Source organism: Mus caroli, unplaced genomic scaffold (genome assembly GCF_978045245.1).
Source record: "Mus caroli unplaced genomic scaffold, Mus_caroli_1 scaffold_4, whole genome shotgun sequence".
Taxonomy (NCBI): domain Eukaryota; kingdom Metazoa; phylum Chordata; class Mammalia; order Rodentia; family Muridae; genus Mus; species Mus caroli.
The window spans coordinates 68,599,298-68,622,438 of NW_028227259.1; the positions used below are offsets into that span (position 1 = coordinate 68,599,298).

General features: G+C 45.1%; 1 protein-coding gene across 7 annotated transcripts in view; it reads right to left on the minus strand.

The window, feature by feature from the left end:
• Positions 1–23,141, minus strand: part of Rbm47 (RNA binding motif protein 47) — a 135,620-nt gene that overhangs the window by 72,612 nt on the left and 39,867 nt on the right. For 2 of the 7 annotated variants that reach the window (XM_029477763.2, XM_021162451.3), the window contains exon 2: positions 8,738–8,819. The exons of 3 other annotated variants lie outside the window; for them this stretch is intronic. The gene's annotated coding sequence lies outside the window, so the exon portion shown is untranslated. Of the gene's footprint in view, positions 1–8,667; positions 8,820–23,141 lie in introns of all 7 variants that reach the window. 2 more of the 7 variants (XM_085836735.1, XM_085836734.1) reach the window with 1 other exon arrangement.

Genomic DNA, 23,141 nt, shown 5'->3' on the forward strand with positions numbered 1-23,141 from the left:
ACTAGCTACCCAAAGCTTCCACAAACATACTCCGAGCAGACTTTCCTAACTACTGCTTCCCTCTGTGTGATGTTTTGCTCTGAGCTGGGAGTCCCATGCAGGAAAGCCTTAAGACACTGCAGCTTCCTTGATGGGGAACCACTACGAGCCTAAGCTGAGACTAGTATCAGCCTTGGGGGTGAGTTGGGAATTTTTCCAAATTGGTACAGGCAAACCAAAGCAAGCAGGAGCATTGTTATAAACCAAAGTCCTGTTTCCACCTCAGCATGGCCCTGCCCCCTGGGTATACTTAATAAGCTTGGAGTCCATAACAAACAAATTAGGGAAAGGCTTGTTTTTTTTTTTTTTTTCTGTCTGTTTTTTTGTTTTTTAATGATCCAGTAAGAGGAGAAAGATATGCATGCTATTGTTACATGATCAGCAAAATCCAAAAAATAGATTGACCAACAGCTAAGAAGAGAGGGCTACCTCCCATTACCAGTCACCATAACATTATACAGAAAACAGCAGCCAGGGAGAGAAACCCCCTTTTTCACTTGGGAAAGATTTCTTTTAGCAAACGCAAGTCAACCTTTTTTTCTTTTCTTTTTTTTTCAGGCTTGTTCTATGCATATGAGCATTTTGCCTACATGTAGGTATGGTACCTAAGGAGGTCAGAAAAAGATGTCAGATCTTCTAGAACTGAAGTGGTTGTGAACTACCTACCATGTGGGTGCTGGGACCCGAACCCGGGTCCTCTACAAGTGCAACAGGCTCTTAAGTACTGAGTACTGTCTGGCCCCTCCATTCCACCTGTCTTTCCTTCTTCCTTCTATCCTCCTCCTGTGTTTTCTTCCCTCCCTCCCTTCCTGTCTTTTTCTGTTTCTTCTCTCTCTCTCTCTCTCTCTCTCTCTCTCTCTCTCTCTCTCTCTCTCTCTCTCTCTCTCCCTCTCTCCCTCTCCCCCACCCCCCTCTTTGGCTTATCCTGACTGTGGAGTTTTATCAGAGGTACGGCAGGTCAGATTACGCTAACAGTAGTTGTGTACACAGAAAAAAGGTTATGGTGAGCAGAGGCCCAAACTGGAGTCTTCATGAAGAAGAACGTTTTAGATGGGGACACTTGGTACCACAGGAGAAAGCAGGTTTAGGGACAAAGCAGTTTGGGGACCGCCAAGGGCTCTGGACATCTGGCTTATTGGTACCACAGGGGACTCAAGGCACCAGAGAGAAGAAAAGTCCAAGTCATTAAGAGAAGCCGTCTGGGCCAGACTGGCAGTGCTGCTCCCTAAGTGCAGACCCTAGCTCAGGACGGCCCTGTGCCTCGCCTCCCCAGAGAGGCCCCTATCTGTTCGCTCAATACAGACCTTCCAGTGTTGAAAGGCTTGGGACAGATGGTGGCTTGCTACAACCACGGGCTATTTCTCATCTTTCTCCTTCAACGTGCCTTCAGAATCGATTCTTGGGGTTGCCAGAAACTGTGACTCATCAAATTCTCAAGCCAAGAGCACAAGGACAGCCTCTGGCCTCACTTTGCAGACCCAGCCTGCTTCCCAGTCTTCACATACAGAGGTGGCAGGTCCCCGTGGTCCTGTTCTCACCAGCCAGGCTGGTTGCCTTCGTCTGCTGTCAGTATTGTCTAACTTACAGAGAACACAGAGCTTTAACTGTGTGCTAGCCTCACTGTCCTTAGGCCCCCCACCCCCAAATTAGACCTGTCCTGGAAAGTGGTCAGTATTAGTTTAGTGCAGTAGTGTGACAAGTTTGAGGCTAACCTGGGCTACATAATGAGTTCCAAGCTCCACATAATGAAACATTGTGTCAAAATTTGAACAACCACAATAGCAATAAGGGTAACAATGTAGTCCAAGTCATAGCAAATGCTTTCTCTGCTAAGAGGTAAATGGTAACTATTTTAGGGATTTGCAGGTCACCCAGTTTCTCTTACATAATTTTCTTCCTTTTCTCCCACCCCACCAAAAATATAACAGGCTGGGTTGATAGTTCAGTGGATGAAGGGTTTGCCACACACACAAAAGTTAGAACCTGAGTTCAAATCCTGATAACCTGGGTAAAGCTGGACACAGAAACACCCTTTAGAACCCCAGAACTCCTACAGTCATATGGGGCAGGGCAAAAGAGTTCCCAGAAGCTTGAGGGTCAGCTAACTACACACAACCAAACAAATCCTGTCTCAGAATAGAAGATAAAAACCATCACATGCTAACTCTATATGCACACCATGGCTCACACATGTGTGCATATGTGTACATAAGCATATACACACATTATATTATATATATGTGTGCATGTATATACGTATATGCATGTGTGTGTATATATCAACAACAAGTCAGGAGGCTATGAAGATATCTCAGTAGTTGAGAGTGTTTGATGGACAAGCATGAAGACCAGGGTTGTGCTGGTACTGTGTGGGCCAGAGACAGGGGGACCACTGGGACTTGCCGACTGACAGCCTAGTTAGATCCTGAGCTCCCGTTTCTGTCTCCAAAGAAGAAGGTGGAAAGTAAATGAGATGGGGCTGAACAACCTCCCATGGATCTCACTCACCCATGTACACAGGCGTGCAAAGATGTGTGTGCAAACACGCACACTGATAAATCAAATCACACACACACACTTCTATAGGCCAGAGGACTACCATCTACACTCACCATATATTGACATTTAGATACATCATCTTCCAGTTTTTTCCTCTTTCATGGCTACTGTAGCAATGTGAGTCTAAAACGATACATTGGGCTAGGAGGGTGATTACAGCATCAAAAGACCTAAGCTCAAAGCTTGGCTAGTCCATTGGGTCCTGGCCGGAGTTTCTTAATTTTAGAATCAATGAGGTGGTTTTAAAACCACCTTTGCTGGTCTACACAATGGTGTTAACCTCCCTCCTAAATTTAATCTAAGGTAAGATGGACTCTAGAGGATGTTTCCTCCCCCAAACCCAACTTAGGGTCAGCATAGATTTGTACAGGTTTTTGTGCAATTTTGTTGGGAAAGGGAGGAAGATATGCGGGTTTTTTTTTTTCAATTTATTTATTTTATTTATATGAGTACACTATAGCTGTCTTCAGTTACAGCATTGGACCCCATTACAGATGGTTGTGAGCCACCATGTGGTTGCTGGGAATTGAACTCAGGACCTCTGGAAGAGCCGTCAGTACTCTTAACCGCTAAGCCATCTCTCCAGCCTGAAGATATTGTTTTTTGAGACTGTCACAGAGACCCCAGGCTGGCCTCAAACTTACGGTGTGAACTAAGTTTGCCTGGACTCTAGCTATCTCATTTATATTTCAGGGTCTAGGCTCTGTCACATATAACACAGTTTGTTATTTCCACTGAATTCGAGGACACCTGTGGATTCTGGCTGGAAGGTCCAAAGGATGGATGCCCTTTCTGATGGTCCCTCAACCCTCCGAAGAGCAAGTGGCAGGAAAGTATACTCTCTGGTTTCCAGCTGCCCGAGGTATGTGCTTTGGGTATGTTCCTGGAATTCATTGTTGAAAAATGTTTTTTGAAGAGGACTTAAAACAGGGTTTCATAGAGCTCAGGCTGGTCTTGAAATCTTAAGTAGCCAAGGCTAACCATGAACTCCTGGTTCACCTGCCTCCACCCTCAGAGTATTGGAATCACAGATAGATGCCAGCAAACTGGTGTTTGTTTATTTTGTTTTGCTGAGATGTGGTCTCACCGCATAGCTCAGGCAGGCTTTGGATTCCTAGTCCTCCTGCCTCCAGATCCCCAGTACTGTCCTTACAGGCACGTGTCAGCATTGACCAGGTTCCTAACACTCTTGGTGGAATTATTATAAATATAGGATGACTCTAGCTAAGTGTAAGTAGAAGTATGTGCATCTATACGTATACAAACATTTCTATATACATGTATATATAAGTATATATCTTGTGCTAGCACATATTAAACGCTCAATGAATACTGGTTTCAGTCTCACCATCTCTGGGGTGCCTTCCAACTCCAATGCTTCAGGACTTGGACAGTTAATCACTTGGTGATGGTCTACCTATGTGGAGAGGAAAGGACTCAGCACCAACAGTGCTAGGTCTAAAGACTGCCTGGGTGGAAGAGCCATTCTCGCCAGGCACCTGAGGCCGACCCCTTACTCTTGGCTTCAGGAGTGCCTTGGATGCTTTGGTCTCTGATTCTCAACAATACCTTATCTCCTTATCTGTCTCTAAATCCTGAAGTTTGTCATTCTGGATGAAATCCATGTGGCCGTTTCCTTGCTGTCTTTTTTTTTTTTTTTTTTTTTTTTTAAGCATCTGATTCCAGCAGACACCATTGGGTATAGCTCAGGTGAGGGTCACACGTTCTGTTTGTCTGTCCTTGGTGTAGCAGCTACAAACACATCTGGGAGCAGTCTGTTTTTGATCAGCGTAATAAAGCCTTGCAGGAAGCCTTGACTTCAATGCACATCTACTGACTGGCTGGAAGACACACACAGTTCTTGGTAGTTTCAGGACTGACATTTGTGGTGGTGGGGCTTGAACCCAGAGCCTGGTATATTCTAGGCAACTTCTCCACCACTTAGTTAACATTTCAATGTCACCTACAAAGATGCCTAAAGGTTTCATGCGGACCTTACCGAATAACTCAGCCTCAGAACTTGGGAGTTGTTTCCTACTGTCCAAACCATTAAATGCCTTTTACAAAGCATGGAGCCACCACTGAGCTGCTATTCTGCCAAAGGACACACGTTGTTGGTGCCCAGTTCTCATTTTCCTTGTGCAGGGTTGGAGTAAACCTCTTCCTTGTAGTAGACAGACCTCCGTTATAGGACAACACCCACTTGTCTGCCACATTATTGGCTAAACCATGACTCATGTCTACCTTTCTACCTTTTTCGCTTTGAAAATGAGTTATCTCACTTTTGGAAGAAAGAGGTGGCCCGATGAACTATGGAAGCTAGGGCACTTTTGTGGATAACAATATATGATCTATATGCCCAGGCTGGTTTCGAACTCCATATGTAGCCAGGGATGACACTGGAGTTCTGATTCTCTTGCTTCCACCATTCAAGTGCTGGGATTATAGACAATGTACCATCACATCCAGTTCTAGGAGATGCTAGGGATGTGTCTTAGCTAGGGTTTTATTGCTGTGAAGAGACACCATGACCATGGCAATTCTTATAAAGGGCAACATTTAATTGGGTTGGCTTAGAGCTTTTGAGGGTCAGTTCATTATTGTCATGGCAGGAAGCATGGAGGTACACAGCAGACATGGTGTTAGAGAAGGAGCTGAGAGTTCTACATCTTGACCAGCAGGCAGCTGGAGACTATGGACCACAATGAGTGCAGCTTGAGCATAGGAGATGCAAAGCCTGCCCCCACAGTGACACACTTCCTCCAACAAGGCCACACCTCCTCCTAGTGCCACTCCCTATGGCCAAGCAGTCCAAGACCTGAGTCTTTGGGGGCCATTCCTATTCAAACCACCATAGGATGGAACCTAGGGCTTCATTTGTGCCAAGCAAGCACTTTGCCAATGGAGTTACATCCTTACCCAAAGAACTGTAGTATGAACATCATTAATTTTTTTATTTGGTGGAGTTGTTAATATTAATGTTGGTATTTCCTATTAACTGCAGTTTCATTCTTGGAATCTGCTGTAGAGACCTTGTTGTACTGGGATTTTTTTTTACCCTCATGCATAGTCCCTAGAATCTTTCCTATAGCGGCCCTGGGCAGGTTTCAGGTTGAACTCTGACCCTCTTCCTCACTTTCTATGTGCTAATGCTACACTGTATATAGTAAATATTACTAATGTGTATTTAGAAAACAACTATTTGGCCAGAGTGAGAGCTGGAGAGTTGGCTCAGCGGTTAAGAGCACTGACTGCTTTTCCAGAGGTCCTGAGTTCAAATCCCAGCAACCACATGATGGCTCCCAACCGTCTGTAATGCGATCAGATGCCCTCCTCTGGTGTGACTGAAAACAGCTACAGTGTACTTACATATAATAAATAAATTAATTAGAAGAAGAAGAAGAAGAAGAAGAAGAAGAAGAAGAAGAAGAAGAAGAAGAAGAAGCCGGGCAGTGGTGGCGCACGCCTTTAATCCCAGCACTTGGGAGGCAGAGGCAGGTGGATTTCTGAGTTCGAGGCCAGCCTGGTCTACAAAGTAAGTTCCAGGACAGCCAGGGCTACACAGAGAAACCCTATCTTGAAAAAACCAAAATGAAAAGAAAAGAAAAGAAAAGAAAAGAAAAGAAAAGAAAAGAAAAGAAAAGAAAAGAAAAAAGAAGTATTCTGTTTAAGCCAGAAGACAAAGAGTTGCTTCTAGAACTCCTGGGATTGTTTTGAGCAAGCCAGGGTCATTTTGTGACAGGACTCTGCCAGTGCATGACTAAAGAAAAGACATGCTGCTCGTCTTATCTGTCTGACCTTTGGTTGTCTTTGCCCCTTGCCAGTTTCCCTCACACAGGCTAAGCAGTTGTGTAACTCCAAGGCCCGCACCTCCAGCTGCCTTCTCGGAATGAGAAGAGGAGAGAGCTGTTTCCGAAAACTTGTTCTCCAGCAAAGTTTAGAGGTGTGGGGAGAACTGCTCCTGAGAACTCTATCATTTCATTGGGTGAGCCTTAGGTCAGGGACAGGACCAGCCGCCACTTCACAACAGCCACTACAACAACAGAAATCCTTTTTTGTCCTGGCTTGCCACCAAACCAGAGGACCCGAGTTTGATCCCTGAGACCCAAATGGTAGGAGAGAACTCCCCAAAGTTGTTCTCTGATTTTCATGCCATGTAACATGTAACATGGCATGTACAGCATCCTACCAATGTGCACACACATTAAATAAATAAATGAACTCTGGGCCAGTGTTCTTATTCAAAACAAAACAAAACAAAACAAAACAAAACAAAACAAAACAAAACAAAACAAAACAAAACAGAAAACGAAAAAAACCTACCTTACTTTTCCTTTCATTTTCCAACTGGGAGATTACCCACCTCCTAATCCATGAACTTCCTTGGAATGGAGTCTAAAGGACAATGAGTCAGAAAGGGCCAGGACACACACACACACACCACACACATTTTTTTTTTTTTTTTTTGGAGACAGGGCTCACAGAGCTCACACTGGTTATATAACTGAGGGTGAGGGTGGTCTTGAACTCCTGGCCCTCCTGCCTCCACCTCTGGAGTGCTGGGATCACAGGCACATAGGACAACACTGACTTCAGCAGTGCTCTGGATGGACAATATCAACACAGAGCACAGAGGCTGAAAACCAGCCTGAAAGGCAGAGGCAGCGTCAAGGGGCTGAGGGTGGGGGCTCCACACCCACAGTTTCCACACAGCCTTTTGTGGGGGACACCTGGGCTAAGCTAATGAGAACCCTTGCCTGGTTATACCAGGCAGAAACCAATCTCGAGGTTGGTGACAAGCTAGCTGTGACAACCACAAATCTGAAAACTACCTCCTCAAGAACGTCAAAGGTTCTTCCAGAAATGGAACCACGTCCTTGTTCTACACACAGAGCCTTCTCCACCTAGACCCATCAGGGTCATGCAATTCCTTGCTACTGTCACTGTGGGCTATGATGGAACCCTCAAATGGCTGTCCCCAGTCAGTACCACCTGTCCCCTAGCCCCTCTCTGCCTTCTAAGCCATGATTTTTGCCTCTGAGATCATAATGTCACTCAAGTTTCAGGCCTTCCCTGATGGTCAAACCCTGACTCTGGATAACATCTGAGCCTCTCATTATTTTCCTTTCTCCAGCTTTGAGTCTCTCTCTCTTTCTCTCTCTCTCTCTCTCTCTCTCTCTGTTTATGTGTGGTCTGCAAGCACGTGTGTAGACAGTATTGTGGGTGCACGGGTGTGGTACACCTGTGTATGGTCATGTGATTTGGAAGGACCGCTTAGCCTACAGCATTAATTCAGCTGTGGCACAGGTAACTTTAGCACAGGTTTCTCTTTCAGAATTAGGAGCTTAGATTCTTCACTGGGTAAGCACAGGGTTCCTGTTAGTTCACTCAGAACATGGTTGTCTCCTCTTAAAAATTCAATATCTACCTCCCAAAAGGAAGTGCACTGTACTCTGGGAACATTTCATGTGGGTTATTTAAGGATTGCCGGAATCCAAGTCTCCATGGGATACACCCCAATTGTAGTCACCTTAAATCACTATTTATTGATGGGTGGGTAGATGCTGAGGGTGACATTACAAAGATACAAATAATCCAATGAAAGCCAAATACTAACTGACCACAAAATATGCCCATTAAAATTAGTACTAAAAAACAAAACAAATTATTCTTTTTTTTCCCATTCTTATGGAAACATTGGTGCTTACAAACATGCAGGGCACTCTGCCTAGTGTGTTTGACAAAAACAAAACAAGGTGGTATTGTTTGGGAGGGGTGTTTGTTTTTAATAATAATAATAATAATAATAAGGGATGGAGAGATGGTCCAGTGGTTAGAGCACTTGCTGCTCTCTCTCTCAGAAGACCAACACTCATACTAGGTAGCTCACGACCACCTGTGTCTATGGTTCCAGCAGATCTGAGTCCTATTCTGGCCTCCCTGGGCAGCAGAATACACATGGCATATATTTACAAAATATATGTGCATGTACATAAAAGTAAACAAAAGCAATAATCTTTAAGATGAAAATAATAAGGAGGAACGTTGTGATTTGCGCATGGAACTCACTATGCAATGCTCTGAATGCCTGTATGGTGTTCATCTGAGCAGTGGGCAGAATGAAGCCACCTTAACTTACTGAACTTCAGTGAGCTGGGAACTGCTGAGGGTGGCTGCGTAGCCGGAAACAAGCTGTTCTTCTAACTTGTGTGTTACCTGAGCTGTGAAATGGAAAAAAAATGCCATTAGTAACCCAAAAGATGCTGATGAGGAATCTGCCGTTAAGAACGATAACACCAGGGGTGGTGCATGCCTTTAGTCAGAGCATTTGGGAGGCAGAGGCAGAGGCAGAGGCAGGCGCATCTCTGTGAGTTTGAAGTCAGCCTGGTCTACCCATCGAAGGACATATTCCTTCAGGTTTGGGTGCCCTTCACAGTTGTCCTTTCTGCTTACATAGCCAAGCCTCCCTAATTGTTTGGCTTTATGGTCACTAAAACACTTTTGAGTAGCCAGGTTCTGTACAGCAGATTTTATTATATAATTACACTCCACAGAGAATGAATCAAACTGTGGCAAGAGCCTCCTCCCTCCTGCCCCTACCAAGAACGACCACGGCCTGCCTCCTGTAAAGGATGATTTATTGTGATAACTCCAGTGTCCAACTCAGTAAGCATTCACTCCAAAGTTCTCCCGGGGCAACGGCCAGGCTAACTAAGCTTGAACTTCTGATTAGCATACCGTGCTTGAAGGAACTTTGACCCACAGACACTTGGCACTGCCTCATTTCTCTGAGTCCAACCTGTGTCAGGAGTGCCCATTTCAAGGGTAATAAAGAATCCAACTGTTTGCTTACAGCAAATGGAGGTGGTGCCATGTCATTGCCTGACCTGTCCCTGTCCATCAAACCCTGGACAAAGGAAGCATGCAGCCCACAGGTCATGAAAGGAGACAGATTTCTAGACAGAAGAACACTGAAGTTCTACCTGGCATTTTGAAGCACCAGTTTCCTAAGACACGGTGTGTAGTCCCAAGATCAAAGCACTTGGAGTAGCTTGACTGGGAGACATTGTGTTCTCTCCCTGAAAGTTCCTGGGCTCCTTTTTTATTGACATGCTATAAAACAGGGAATTGGTTACAAGGAAGAAACCACAGATGTTGAGAGTCCACACCCCTGCCTTGTACAGGATACATAGTCCTGCTGCCTTCATTTGCTGAAGTCCCAGCCCTCAGGGGCTCAGAATGGGACTGTATTTAGAGATCGCATCTTCAGAGCAGTGATCCATGTCACATAAGACCACAGGGATGGGTCCTGCTGGGTCCTGCCATGGTATGTCTGGAGTCCTTAGAAGACGAGGGTATGAGGACCAGACAAGAGATGACACAGCAAGAAGAGAGTCATCCTGAGCCATCTAGATGGTTCATCAAATAAAGGCCCTTGCCACCAGACCTTTGTTTGATTCCTAGAAGCCACACAGTGGAAGGAGAGAACTGACTCCCACAAAGTATCCTCTGACCTCCGTGCGTGGCCTGCCACCCAGCAATAAATAAATACATGTTCAAATTGTAAAAAGGGAGGGGTAATCTGCGGATACTCTGATCTTGAATTCCAGCTTCTACAACAACAGTGACATCAACTTATGCTGCAGAAGCCGCTGAGCTGTGGGTTTTTTTTTTTTTTTGGTTTTTCGAGACAGGGTTTCTCTGTGTAGCCCTGGCTGTCCTGGAACTCACTCTGTAGACCAGGCTGGCCTCGAACTCAGAAATCCACCTGCCTCTGCCTCCCGAGTGCTGGGATTAAAGGTGTGCGCCACCACTGCCCGGCTGAGCTGTGGTATTTTCTTATGGTACTCCAATCAACCAATGCCAACTTCCCACGCCCCAATCCCATGTCTCAGGGCCATTGTGCCAAAGATGAGCAGAGGTGGCTAAGTGCATGATTAAAGGACAAAAGTAGACAATGGGAAGGAGAAGGGTACACATGATCTATCTACAATGACTATATTTAGAAACTCTCTGGTATTGTAGGTCATATAAAACATGGCCTAATGATTATGGTGATGGCTCTTGGCCTAAGCCAGTACAGGACATTTAAAAACATTCACCATTGATGCTTTCAACACATATTAAATGAAAACCATTTATGCACATTATACACCAGGACCTTTTGCCAAATGCAGGTAATAGCAATTGTAGCTCTGCAGCTGTGGTAATTATGATCCAGGCACTGGGCTAGAAACATTAGGTTAAGAAGACAAAGCCACTGCCTTCTAAGTGGGGAGTGGAGGGGGGGGTAGATTAACAGGACACAGGATTGCAGGGAGACCATTAGAAAATGCTGGGATGCCAGTTAGCATGTGCAAGGAGCAATGGGAACCAGAATGGCAGGAATTTCTCCATCTAGACTAATCAAGGAAGATGAGAACTGAGGGACGAGTCTACGTGTCCAACAGACACAGAGGGAGAGGAGACATTTTCCAGAGTTCAAGGGGAATGAAGAGACATGAAGAATACAGTATCCAGTTTGGCAAGAGAGATGCAGCGTGGGTAGGGCCTGAGGCTAAATGAGCAGAGAAACCGGAATTCATATCTGATGGTACAGGGAGCCACTGAGGACTTCTAATCAGGAAGCAGTTGAGTGGAGGAGCATCCTAACCATGATGCGGAGGTGGGCTGAGGGCCACGGGCACAGAGATGCCTGGGTCAACATTAGAGCGGCAGAAGTAGAATGGTCAGTGTGTTAAGCCATGGCCAGTGCAGGCACTGCCCAAGGGCATCACACACAGAGGTGGGCACACTAGGAGGGGAGAAAGAAAAGAGGAGGAAAGAAATGGGAAGAAAAGGAGGATGAGAGGGAGGAAGGAACAAACATGGGAACTACTTTGGTCATTTGCCCAGGCTAGCAGAGAACTATATAGCTGAGGATGACCTTGAACCCATATCTCCCTGCCTGGGGAGATTTCCCCCTCTTGAGTGCTGAGATTTTAGGCATGTGCTCCTTCCTCCCAGTCACTGAAGCGCGGCTGTGCCCACTCTCCTCAGGGATTGGTCAATTGGCAGGGCTGAGGGCGGCCCTTCCCGTCAGAGGGAGGCTTGCTCGAGTTAATTAGTCTAAATGTGTAAGTGCACTGAATGCTAATTAAAACCGAAGTAAACATTAAAAAACAAATGAGAAACTAATGGTTGTGTAATTAAAGGTTGTTCTCCCTCTCAGCGAACACAGGCCAGACTAAGACAACAAACAAGACAGCAAAGGGTTAAAAACCTATAGACTTGTCCAGAGATAGGCTAGGTTTGATTTCCTTGGCTCTCTCCCAGGCTCTCACTCAGGAAAGGACCAAAATAAATGCCCTCTCAGCGTTTTGGCGGAGATCAAGTGTAGAAAAATATTATTTATGAATGAACACTGAATTCAGACTGAAGAGAAGCAGGCATCTGGCCTGAAACCTGCATCTATCAGCCAAGCATTCAGAAGGCAGAGTCAGGAAGGAAACGGAATTTAAGACCAGCCTGGGCTACATGGTAACACCAAGCAAATCTCAACTCCCAGAACTCACATAAAAAGACTCACACACACACACACACACACACACACACACACACACACACATGTAACCTTAAAACATGGGGGAGGGGCAAAGGGGACAGGGAGAGTAGGCAGAGCTACGCAGGTTCATGGAGAACACTGGTCAGTCAGTCTAGTCAATAGAGCACTGTGCTGTGTCCAGTGAGAGAGTGTCTCCAAAAGTGGGGTGGAGAGTAAACCTGATAGCACAGGTACAAACACACAGAGAACACACACACACACACTCACACACACTTATATACACAGACTCACATACTCTCACACATACACTCTCACATACACATACTCACACATACACACTCACATACACACTCACATGCAGACTCACACACACATACATACACAGACACACACATTAACATACACACTCACATACAGACTAACACACACACTCACAGACTCACACACACACATTCACATACACAGACTCACACACACACACACACACACACACACTCACATATAGGCACACACACACTGAGATGTATTGAGGGTAAATGATATTACAATAAATACTGAAGGCAGATAGGATAGAGGAGAAAAGGGATATTTAAATTCCAAACTACAGGGGAAGTCAGTGCAGGAGAGAACTGTTCTGAAAATTATCCTGAACATATCATACCCCCTCTTTGTGTGGGCGAAACTTGGAATGTAAAAGGCTTCTTTATGCAAGAAAGTTTTGAAAAAGTCCAAAGTCTCCACCCTCCAAGAACAGTGCTTTCTTACCTAACTTCCCTGAACAAGCTGCCCTCTTGTGGCCTGAACACCAACGCAGGCAGAGAGCCCAGCCTGTCCACCAATGCCCATCAGGAGATGGCATGCCCCAAGCATGTGAGAGTGGACATGTCCATGACAGGTTAGGGACACAGCTCTAAGTACTATGAAAATTGAGTTACCACAAAATAATATGGTTTGAGGCTGACAAATTCAATGGGTGATTTAATCTCAATGTTAACTGCTACTTAATTTGAATATCCTCGTACCTACTTTCACTTTGGCAAGGTGGAGCCAGCCAGCCTATAAAAAGCAAGCAGAGATCCTCACAAGTCAGGGCCAAGAAAGCAGACTTACAAGTTCACATGCTGCCATCGGTGAGTGGGACTCCAGAGTCCCACAGTATCTTTGCACTAACGCAGAGGTAACCAAAGGGTACTTAACTTTGTTCTTGAAATAACATTGACATGGGGGAATCCAGTTGTCAAGAAATACTTAGATGTGTTTAGGAAGGAAAAGATGGAGGAAGCCCTTTGGTGTCCCAGTCCTAAAATGCCAACATTTAGAAGATAGAAGGCGATCAGGAGTTCAAGCTTAGCCTCAGATACAGAGCTTGAGACCAGCCTGGGCTACAGGAGACCCAGGTTCCTAAAACAAAACAAAATAAATACACATGAGTGGAGAGGGATGAGAAGGCAGGAGGAGGGGTCAAATTGCTCATCTGTCTGAAAACTGCACCCTAAACTAGCAAACCCCACAGAAATAAAACAAAAGATATACCCCAAATAAAAGGTCTCATGCCTAGGCTGGTCTTGGGTTGACTGTGTGGCTGAAGCTCACCTTGAACTCCTGACCCTCTAGCCTCTACCTCCCAAATACTGAGATAGTAGGTATACCCCAGCATGTCAGCTGAACAATTTTATAAAACATTTTGTTCATTTTTATTTTTATGTGTCTAGGTAACTTGCCTGAATGTATGTATGTACATGCATGCCTGGTGCCCAGGGAAGCCACAAGAGACTATCTGCAGTTAGCAATGTGTGTGTGTGCTGAGAATCAAACCCAGGTCTTCTGGAAGAGCAGCCCCTTATCAATTTATATATATATATATATATATATATATATATATATATATATATATATAGAGAGAGAGAGAGAGAGAGAGAGAGAGAGAGAGAGAGAAATTGCTCAGACCGCAGTCTCAGCAGTGGAAGGAAGTGGCTGAAGCACAGTGTCCTGAATGGGAGACTTGTTTCAAAAGGGAAGGCCTGGGGAGAAGGCTCCGGGGGCAAAATTGCTTGCTATGCAAGACAGAAGGCCTCATCTGGATTCCCAGAGCCCATGGAGGAAGGCGAGCTCTGTCCACTAACTTCCACAAGGGTGCTGGCACTCACACATGGAAGTGTGAGCCACCGAGCTGGCTTCTGACTGCTCTGTTTGAAAGAGCCTGCTAATTACCAGCCCTTTCCTATCTTCTCTTCACTTCTTACACTAAAATATGCGTGCACCTTCATCGTTAGCCCTTTGCAGCATCTCCCTAACCAGCCTCTTTCAACGGATTCACCCTGAAGTAGGTGGTCCATCACGACTCAATACTTAATGGAGAAACGAAATACTCTCACTCAGTCAGACAATGATCCTTTAACCAAATGAGTTTCAACAACATCCTCAAGTCCTTCCTTAGGTCTACCTCAAGTCCTTCTTCTATGAATAAAAGCTCAGATATTTGCTCAAATCCCAGAGCGACCGTGGTAGGCAAACAACCTCCGCAAGCAAGTTGCCGAGATCAGAGGCTGCCGTTGAATGAGGGGGGCCTTTTGTTCTGAAGCTGAGAATGCAGGTGTATGAGGGATCTGGTGTCTCTGGGTTTACACAGAAACAATGGATTTCAGCAGAGCTGTTCCAACAGCTTAAAGGTTCATTTCTGAGCAGCACAGTGATACACAATGCAGTCTATGGAAGGCTCAGTTGGGAAGGGTGCAGAGTCAGAGGCCAGGCTACATACATCCCCAGACCTTGTGTCAAAACAAGATAAAGGTGCATCTACATAAATGAAAGACCCAGCAAGGGTTATGCTGCAAAGAATGATCTTGTAAGAAATGTGCTGGGCTTCAGTCCCACCCTGAGTGCCCCATACCCCCTTCTCATCGTCATCCTGGGGATAACAGTCTGACAGTCTGACAGGCACTCCCAGGCACCAGTTCCTGCCTTTCTTTTCTTTTTTTATTGGTGAGTGGCGGTGTATGTTTTATTTTTTTGAGATAACATTGCTCATGTAAGCAAGACTGGCTTCTAACTTGGTGTGTTGTTTGTTGCAGGGGGATCTTGAATTCCCGAGGCTTCTGCCTTGACTGGCCAAGGACTGAGGTTGCACGCACTGGCTATCAAGTCCAGCCTGGGACTTCTTCCTTTTCAGTACAATTTGGCCACATATTGGGCCCACCAGTGCATCCTGTTGGTGTTGTATTCTGACAAGATTCAAATAGAGCAGCCACATAGAAACTCCTGGGGAAATACCAGGTGTTGTGGTTCAGGTCTGTATTCCCCAGCAGGTGAGAAGTGGAGGCAGGAGGATAGAGTTTGAAGACGAACTGATCAAAAGGAGGGAAGGGAGGAGAAGGGAAGAGAGAGAAGAAGGCCGCTTTCCACTACTGCCTGCAATGTAGAGAAACACCAATTTATTTCTATCCTCTAAGTTGATCATGTGTAGAAATGACAGATGCTGCTTAGGCGAGGCCAGCAGGGTTTTGTTTCACCAGTAGCCTGAGCCAACTCCACTCTTCCAGTCTCAGTCCAATGCCAATTCCTTCACCATGCCCTTCCTCCCGGCCTCAATCACACAGATTCCCTCTCCTTCTCCCACCCCATTCTCGAAGTACCTATCACAGGCCTCAATTAAATACTGGCCAAGTTTGGTTTGTGGTCAGTTATCCCCAGATGTAGTTACCATGAAGACAGGGTTGTTGTCTCACTTCTGCATCTGAGGTGGAGCACAGCACTTGACACAACCTAGTAGCTCAAGCTCACAATGGAAAGCTAACGGGAATGTAAAGGGTTGTGGTCCACTGTGGAAAGCAGAAAGACCACACCATCCTCGTGGAACGTGCTTAGCTCTACAGACGGCGTGGCGTCTAAGTCAACATGCTATAGAGATTCTTGCACATATGTTGGTTGTTCTACTATGCACACAGCCAAATGATAGGATCAACTAGATGCCCATCAACAGAGAAATCCATAAAGAAAAGGACATACACAGACTCAGCGGAGAAGGAACCAAATGTCACTTGCAGAAGAGTGGATGAAACCGGGGAGAATGATGTTAATTAAAATAAACCAGACTCAAAGACAAATACTTCATTTTCTCTAGTATATAGAATGTAAGTAACATGCAAGCCAAAACAAGACTCTTTGGAGAAAGAGAAGGGGCTGTGGGCAGAATATGAGCAAAGTACAATGACATGTATTATGAAAACGTTGCATGAATCTTCTATTGCCAGGCATGGTGATGCGCAATGCCCGCCCCACCCCAACCCAAATCCTGGCATTCGAGGGTAGAGGCAGGAAGATCAGGAGTTCAAGTCCAGCCTGGGTTAGATGAAATTCCATCTACAGAAAGGAAAAGCAGCATTGCTTTGAACACTAAAGAAAAAAAGAAAACAAAAGCAAAAGCAAAACCAGAATTCATACGATGAAATTGAATTGCAATAATCTAAAAAGGAAGAAGGAAAACCAGGGGCTAAGGCCAAGCCACTGCTTACCCAGGGGCCACACAAACGTCCCCCAGCCCTGAATTGTAAAGCAGTGGCCAGCGATCCTATTTGGTAGCTCACCATGGGTGACAGCACCAGCGCAGGCAAAGTCTTGACTCAGCAGACTTCCTTTGAGGTTCACTCGTTATCACCCTGACCATCTTTCAGGGCCCTACCCAAATCAGGAAGACTTGCTAGCTTAAAGGGAGGGTTTGGGGTGTTCTGCTAAATCAGCCTTTATGGTGGGGTAGAAAAAGAACACCTGCTTGTGATTCTTTACTTCCTAGTTCTGTCTACTGGCACACACACACACACACGTCCCAGTCTGAGGCCTGTGCACAGCAAACCACAAATTAAACAGACAGCCTCAGGTTCTTTCTGATTTTACACACATTTTGATATTTATCTTTCTTTTCCACTCCCATTTACTTTACAACTGGACAGCCATGAGAAGAAGACCTGTCAAGCTACTCACCAGCACACACTGACTTTTGGAGCACTATACTCACCAACACACTTGTTGGGAACATTACCTTCTCTCTAATTTTCCTCCAGACTCTCATAGAGCCGCAACAGTTAAAAATATGATGAGTCAGCCGAAGTACTGTTGTCCAAACACCCAAAGCACTCATAGGGTTTGCACAATCGCTAGGAATTTCCTAACAGGGTCGGAGTCTGACGGTTAGACGTTTCATCAGCATGTGACAGAATCTGCATCCACCACACAGAAAATGTACAACTGGGTTGAGAAGGTACCCCAGTCTACAGAGAGCTTCAAGCTTTGGGTTCCAACCGCAGCACTAAGCTAGTGAGCACAAAGCCAGCTTGAGGGGGTGGGGAAGGAAGAAGAAGAGGGAGAAGAACGGGAGGAAGGGAAAGTGCAGAACCCTGCACGCCCTCTAAATGCATCCAGAGCTTCGAAGATTGATTTTTAAAATACAAGAGCTCTACAGAGTGAGTTCTAGGATAGCCAGGGCTGAGCTCTACAGAGTGAGTTCCAGGACAGCCAGGGCTATACAGAGAAACCCTGTCTCGAAAAACCAAACCAAAACAAATCAATAAAATACAAGAGCAAGGCAGCCAGGTGTGGCGGTACACGCCTAACTCGAGCACATTCTAGCACGAGGAAGCATGATCTTCCTCACAGGCTTCTTCCAAGTCAAGACTAGAAATGCAGATGTTCTGAGTGGCAATCAGCTCCTCCTTCCCTAGTACAGATGTTTCCAGAGAGTGAGGATCCACACTGCCTGGAGATTTTTATCTCCTCTCAGATACCAGCAGAACCCTCTCCAAGCTCCATCTAAAACCCAAGCTGCCCAGAACTCAGAATGTAACACATGCTCTCCCTGCTCTCCCACTGTGTGTGAGTGTGAGTGTATATGTGTGTGAGTGTGTGTGTGTGGGGGGGGGGGGGGGAGTACGTATGGACAGAGACATCTCCACTGAGTGTATCTACTACACCTGTCCCTTGGGGGACAGGAGACTAGCATCAGGATCCCTTATTTTAAGACAGCGGAATAATGCCAAAAGCATTTAAGTGCACCCTACATCTAAGAATCCTTTTTTTGTGCCATGACAATAAATAAATAAAAATTAAAGAAAGTCATTTCTTCCCCTCTACAGCACACCCCTTTTACACATTTTAACATTTCTCAAATAACCCATGGACCTGTTGATTCATTTTTAAAAGCTATCATTAAATTACCAGCACTCTGTCTTTATACTCTGTAATCAAGTTCCTTCAAAGATAATCTGCAAAATGCACTGTATTTAAAGATACACTAAATCAATAGAAAGGTCACCTTGTCTACCTGGCTTAAGGACAAGAGGCAAAAGAGAGAGACTGGACTCTGGGGTCAGGGTGTCTAAAGAAAAAAAAGAGGCAATCCCACCTGAGAAGCAGAACTGGGGGTAGGGGAGGAACCTACAGGAATACAGACAGGAGAGGCCCTCCAGAAGGTTCTATGCCAAACCAAGATCCCTCTGCTGTGAAGTACAGGGATAGCTCAAACTCCTGAGGCAGTTACCATTACGCTGCAGGGCCTTTCTCCTTGCCAGGACTAATTCTGGTCTCACCCAGTAGGATTCTTGGCTCTCCTCATCTGTCTGAGTTAAGATCATTACTGCTGTGATAAAACATCATGACCAAAAGCAACTTGGAGGTAGGTGAAAGGGGTTACTTGACTTACATGTCTGGAGTCACGACAATCTACTGAGAGAAGCCAAGGCAGGAACTGTAACTGGGCAGGAACCTGAGGAGAGGAGCTGAAGCCCTGGAAGGGTGCTGCTTACTGGCTTGCTTCTCATGGCTTGTTCAGCCTGCTTCCTTATAGCATCCAGGACCACCGGCCCATCTGTGGCACCACCCACAGTTGCCTGGGCTCTTTCCATCACCTACTAATTAAGAAAATGCCCTATAGACCTGCCTTTAGCCCAATCTTATGGAGGTTTTACTCAATTGAGGTTCTCTCCTCGCAGATGACTTTAGCTTGCGTCAAGTTGACATACAACTAGCCAGCATACCATCCAAGGCTGCCCCTGCACAGAGACCTGTCTTAATAACAAACAAAAAGAGAGAGAGAGAGAGTGTGTGTGTGTGTGTGTGTGTATGTATGTGTGTGTATGTGTATGTATGTGTGTGTGTGTGTGTGTATGTATGATTAGAGTTTGCTCTTGCGGTGGGGAGGGAGGAAATGATGCACGCCACTATGATGGGACGTAATCTGGCCCACAAACTGCCTTACACTCTCCTCTGGGCTACAGGGCAGTCTTCAGACAGACATGAGCATACTGTGCTGCAAAAGACAAACTGAGTTTTGTGTGTAATTCCTCACTCAAGAGACTGAGGCAGGAGGATTGCAAGTTTGAGGCCAGCTTGAGATACAGAACATGATCTCAAAAACCTGAGTTGGGTGTGGTGTGTTGTAAAGCATGCTTGTAATCCCACCCAGCACGTGAGAGGTGGTGGCATCTAGACTGCTGCTGTGTATTTACAGAAAAGTTTTTCTAGTAAAGCCCAAGGCCTCTCGTATAAATTACCATACAAAACTAGGTCTGTGGGCCAATGGAAGGCTCATTCTTGACCTGTGGAAGCTCTGCGTTGTGCTGGAAAGATTTTGGTAGCAGCGGTGAGAACAACATCACTAAAATTGTGACTTTACGTATTAGTATATGCAAATCATTGGGCCTTTCTGAGCTTGATTTCCTTCCTCTAACTGACCATGGACTCCCTGAGTTAGCACACCTTCCTCATTTATTATTTGCTGGGAGAATGACGAAATCAGTAGTGGACAAACAAAGGACAATGATCTATAATTGCCCCAAATGGTTACCTCAGATGAATCCTGTTCCCTCTGTTGTGCCCTATAGTTCTTACAATGAGATTGGAGTTCACGGTGACAGAGGTAAATATTGTAAAGAGAAATTATCTTTAGTAGTTAAGGAAAGGAAGATCACTTAACTTTAAGGACAACTAAAATTTGGAAAAGAGGACTGGAGAGATGCCTTGGACATTAAAAGAAGAGAGCCGGGGTTCAGTTCCTGGCACCCACATGACAGCCCTCAGTTGCCTATAACTCCATTTCCAGGGAATCCGACACACTCTACTGGTCTTTGTGAACAGTCACCTTCTTGGTATACATACATACAGACAAAATATTCACATATATAAAAGATAAGTGAATCAGTTAGTAAGATAAATCTTTTTGTAAAAAAAAAATTGTAGAAAGTTTACAGAAATAAGGACTTCTCATTTCTGCAAAGTATCAAAATAGTATTGGACATACGAGCTTAAAAATGTTCATTTGTGGACTGAAGAGATGGCGCAGTGGTTAAGAGCACTGACTGCTCTTCCAAAGGTCCTGAGTTCAATTCCCAGCAACACATGGTGGCTCACAACCATCTGTAATGGGATCCAATTCCCTCTTCTGTTGTGTCTAAAGACAGCTGCAGTGTACTCATATAAATAAAAACAAATAAATCTTTAAAAACAAATGTTCATTTGTTCAAAGCCAAATGTTAGGCTGGATCACCTGCGATAAATGCATGTAGTCACAGAGCAGTGTTCCTAATGTTTTTCACGTAGATTGTAAGAAACATGGTTGTTAGACTTTGGGAACTGAAGATATTCTCCAAGAGAAGAAACTAATTTTTTTTCACATAAAAGACAAATTTATTATTTCAGAAATAGCTTGGGCAAAGTTAGCACCATGAAAGGAAAGGAAATCTCTAATTAAGAAGATCAAGTTTAATTACAGTTATTCTAAGAAATGAGGACATTCATTTACTTGCTTAGAGGGGGACTGAGGAGACAAATTGAAAAGTTAAAAGAAATAATTCAGATTAACAACAACAAAAAAAACAAAAACCAGCCGGGCTTGGTGGCTCACGCCTTTAATCCCAGCACTTGGGAGGCAGAGGCAGGCGGATTTCTGAGTTCGAGGCCAGCTTGGTCTACAGAGTGAGTTCCAGGACAGCCAGGACTACACAGAGAAACTCTGTCTCGAAAAACCAAAAAAAAAAAAACCAAAAACAAAACCAAAAACAAAAACCAAAATCAAACTGTGATGGTTTGTATATTCTTGGGCCAGGGAGTGGCACCATTTGGAGGTGTGGCCTTGTTGGAATAGGTGTGACCTGGTTGGAGTAGATGTGTCACTGTGGGTGTGGGGTTAAGATCCTCACCCTAGTTGCCTGGAAGTCAGTCTTCTAGCAGCCTTTGGATGAAGATGTAGAACTCAGCTCTGCCTGTACCATGCCTACCTGGTTACTGCCATGCTCCCACCTTGATGATAATGGATTGAAACTCTGAACCTGTAAGCCAGCCCCAATTAAATGTTTTTTATAAGACTTGCCTTGGTCATGGTGCCTGTTCACAGCAGTAAAACCCTAAGACACAAACCAACTAACCAAACAACAAAAACTGTAGAATGACTCTCTCCAGACAATCATAGACAAATCTGCATTCTGCAGACATTTCTGTTTAATTTTGTAAGTGACTGCAAGCTCATAAAGAAAAGATAGGTTAGAAGGAACAAAATTCAAGCAGTAAAAACCTGAGATGTAGCCGGTGGTGGTGGCGCACGCCTTTAATCCCAGCACTTGGGAGACAGAGGCAGGAGGCCAGCCTGGTCTACAGAGTGAGTTCCAGGACAGCTAGGGCTATACAGAGAAACCCTGTCTCGAAAAACAAAACAAAACAAAACAAAACATAAAAACAAACCCTGAGATGTAAAGGTTACAAGGCACGGTCATTTCTTAAACCATGGACATCTCTAAGGGTCTCAGAGAGATGTAGGTCATCTGGAAGCCACAGAGAACCCCAGAAGTTACTTGGTGATGCCTGAGGTCATTTTGGTGGTGGCTGTTGCTGGCATCTTGTGGGTGGTGGCCATGGGTGGGGCTTCCTTTTGTAGAATGCCAGAGAACCCTCACCAACAATCCAGAATATCAACTGTGCCTGCTGAGGCTGAATTATCCTAACTCCAAGAACTACAGCTCCTCGGAGATGCTCAACTCATTCCACAGCTCGCTAGGGGAAGCTTGTGCAGAGTACCATTGAAAGCTCTCTCTTGAGAAGTGTCACACAGCCTTGGGATTTTAATCTTCAATGGCTTTGTCCTTAATACCCCCCCCCCACACACACACACACACACCCCAGACCAATTTGATCAGGGCTACTTTGTGACCAAGGACCAATCTATACCAGCTGCCTTGGGGTGGTGATGGTTTAGCACTGAAGAGACACATGAGGCTATTTGATCACGTGAAGAGAGACAACTAGTTCTTACCTGGTTTTCTCTGTTTTACTCACAGTACAAAGTTCCTGACCTCCTATTCCAGGAGGGAAAGGAACAGCTGGGCTCTTGGGTACCATGGGAGTTGAAGCAGGACAGACTGGTGGCCTCCCTGACCAACAGCCCCTGGGAAGAGTGCTGAACCTCTGGGAAGTGTGCTGTCAATACTATATCTTGCTAGGCTCCCACTTTAGGCCCTAGTAGAAGGGGCAGGGGACATCTGCTCAGAGGCCCACATCACTGACTGAGAGACTGAGCCTCCTAGAGGACAGTCATGGAATAGTGAAGGAAAGCCATCCTTCAGAGAGCCCAGGTCTTAACCTGCGTTCTCTATTTTTTTGCCAGATTACATTCATAGCTTGTTCATTATATACACAAAATTCTCAAAGGTCTTTCTATCCTCTGTCCAGCTAACATAATAGATAGGAATACATCTCTCAAATGGTAAAGTAACCGTCAGCATAGTAACGTAATGAGATATATCTTTGAAGCTAGCAATTATTTATTTAACTTACTTAGCTGATGCTGGGATGAAATTCAGTGCCTGGAGCCCCAACCTCAGCCTTAATCTTATTTTGCTAAACATTGGTGATTTCCATGTGATGGCAATTATATATGTTTAGAGTGTGTTATCACATGGTATCCACAGCCTTTGAAGGGGTCAGTAAAATGGCTCAGCAAATAAAGACATTTGCCACAAAA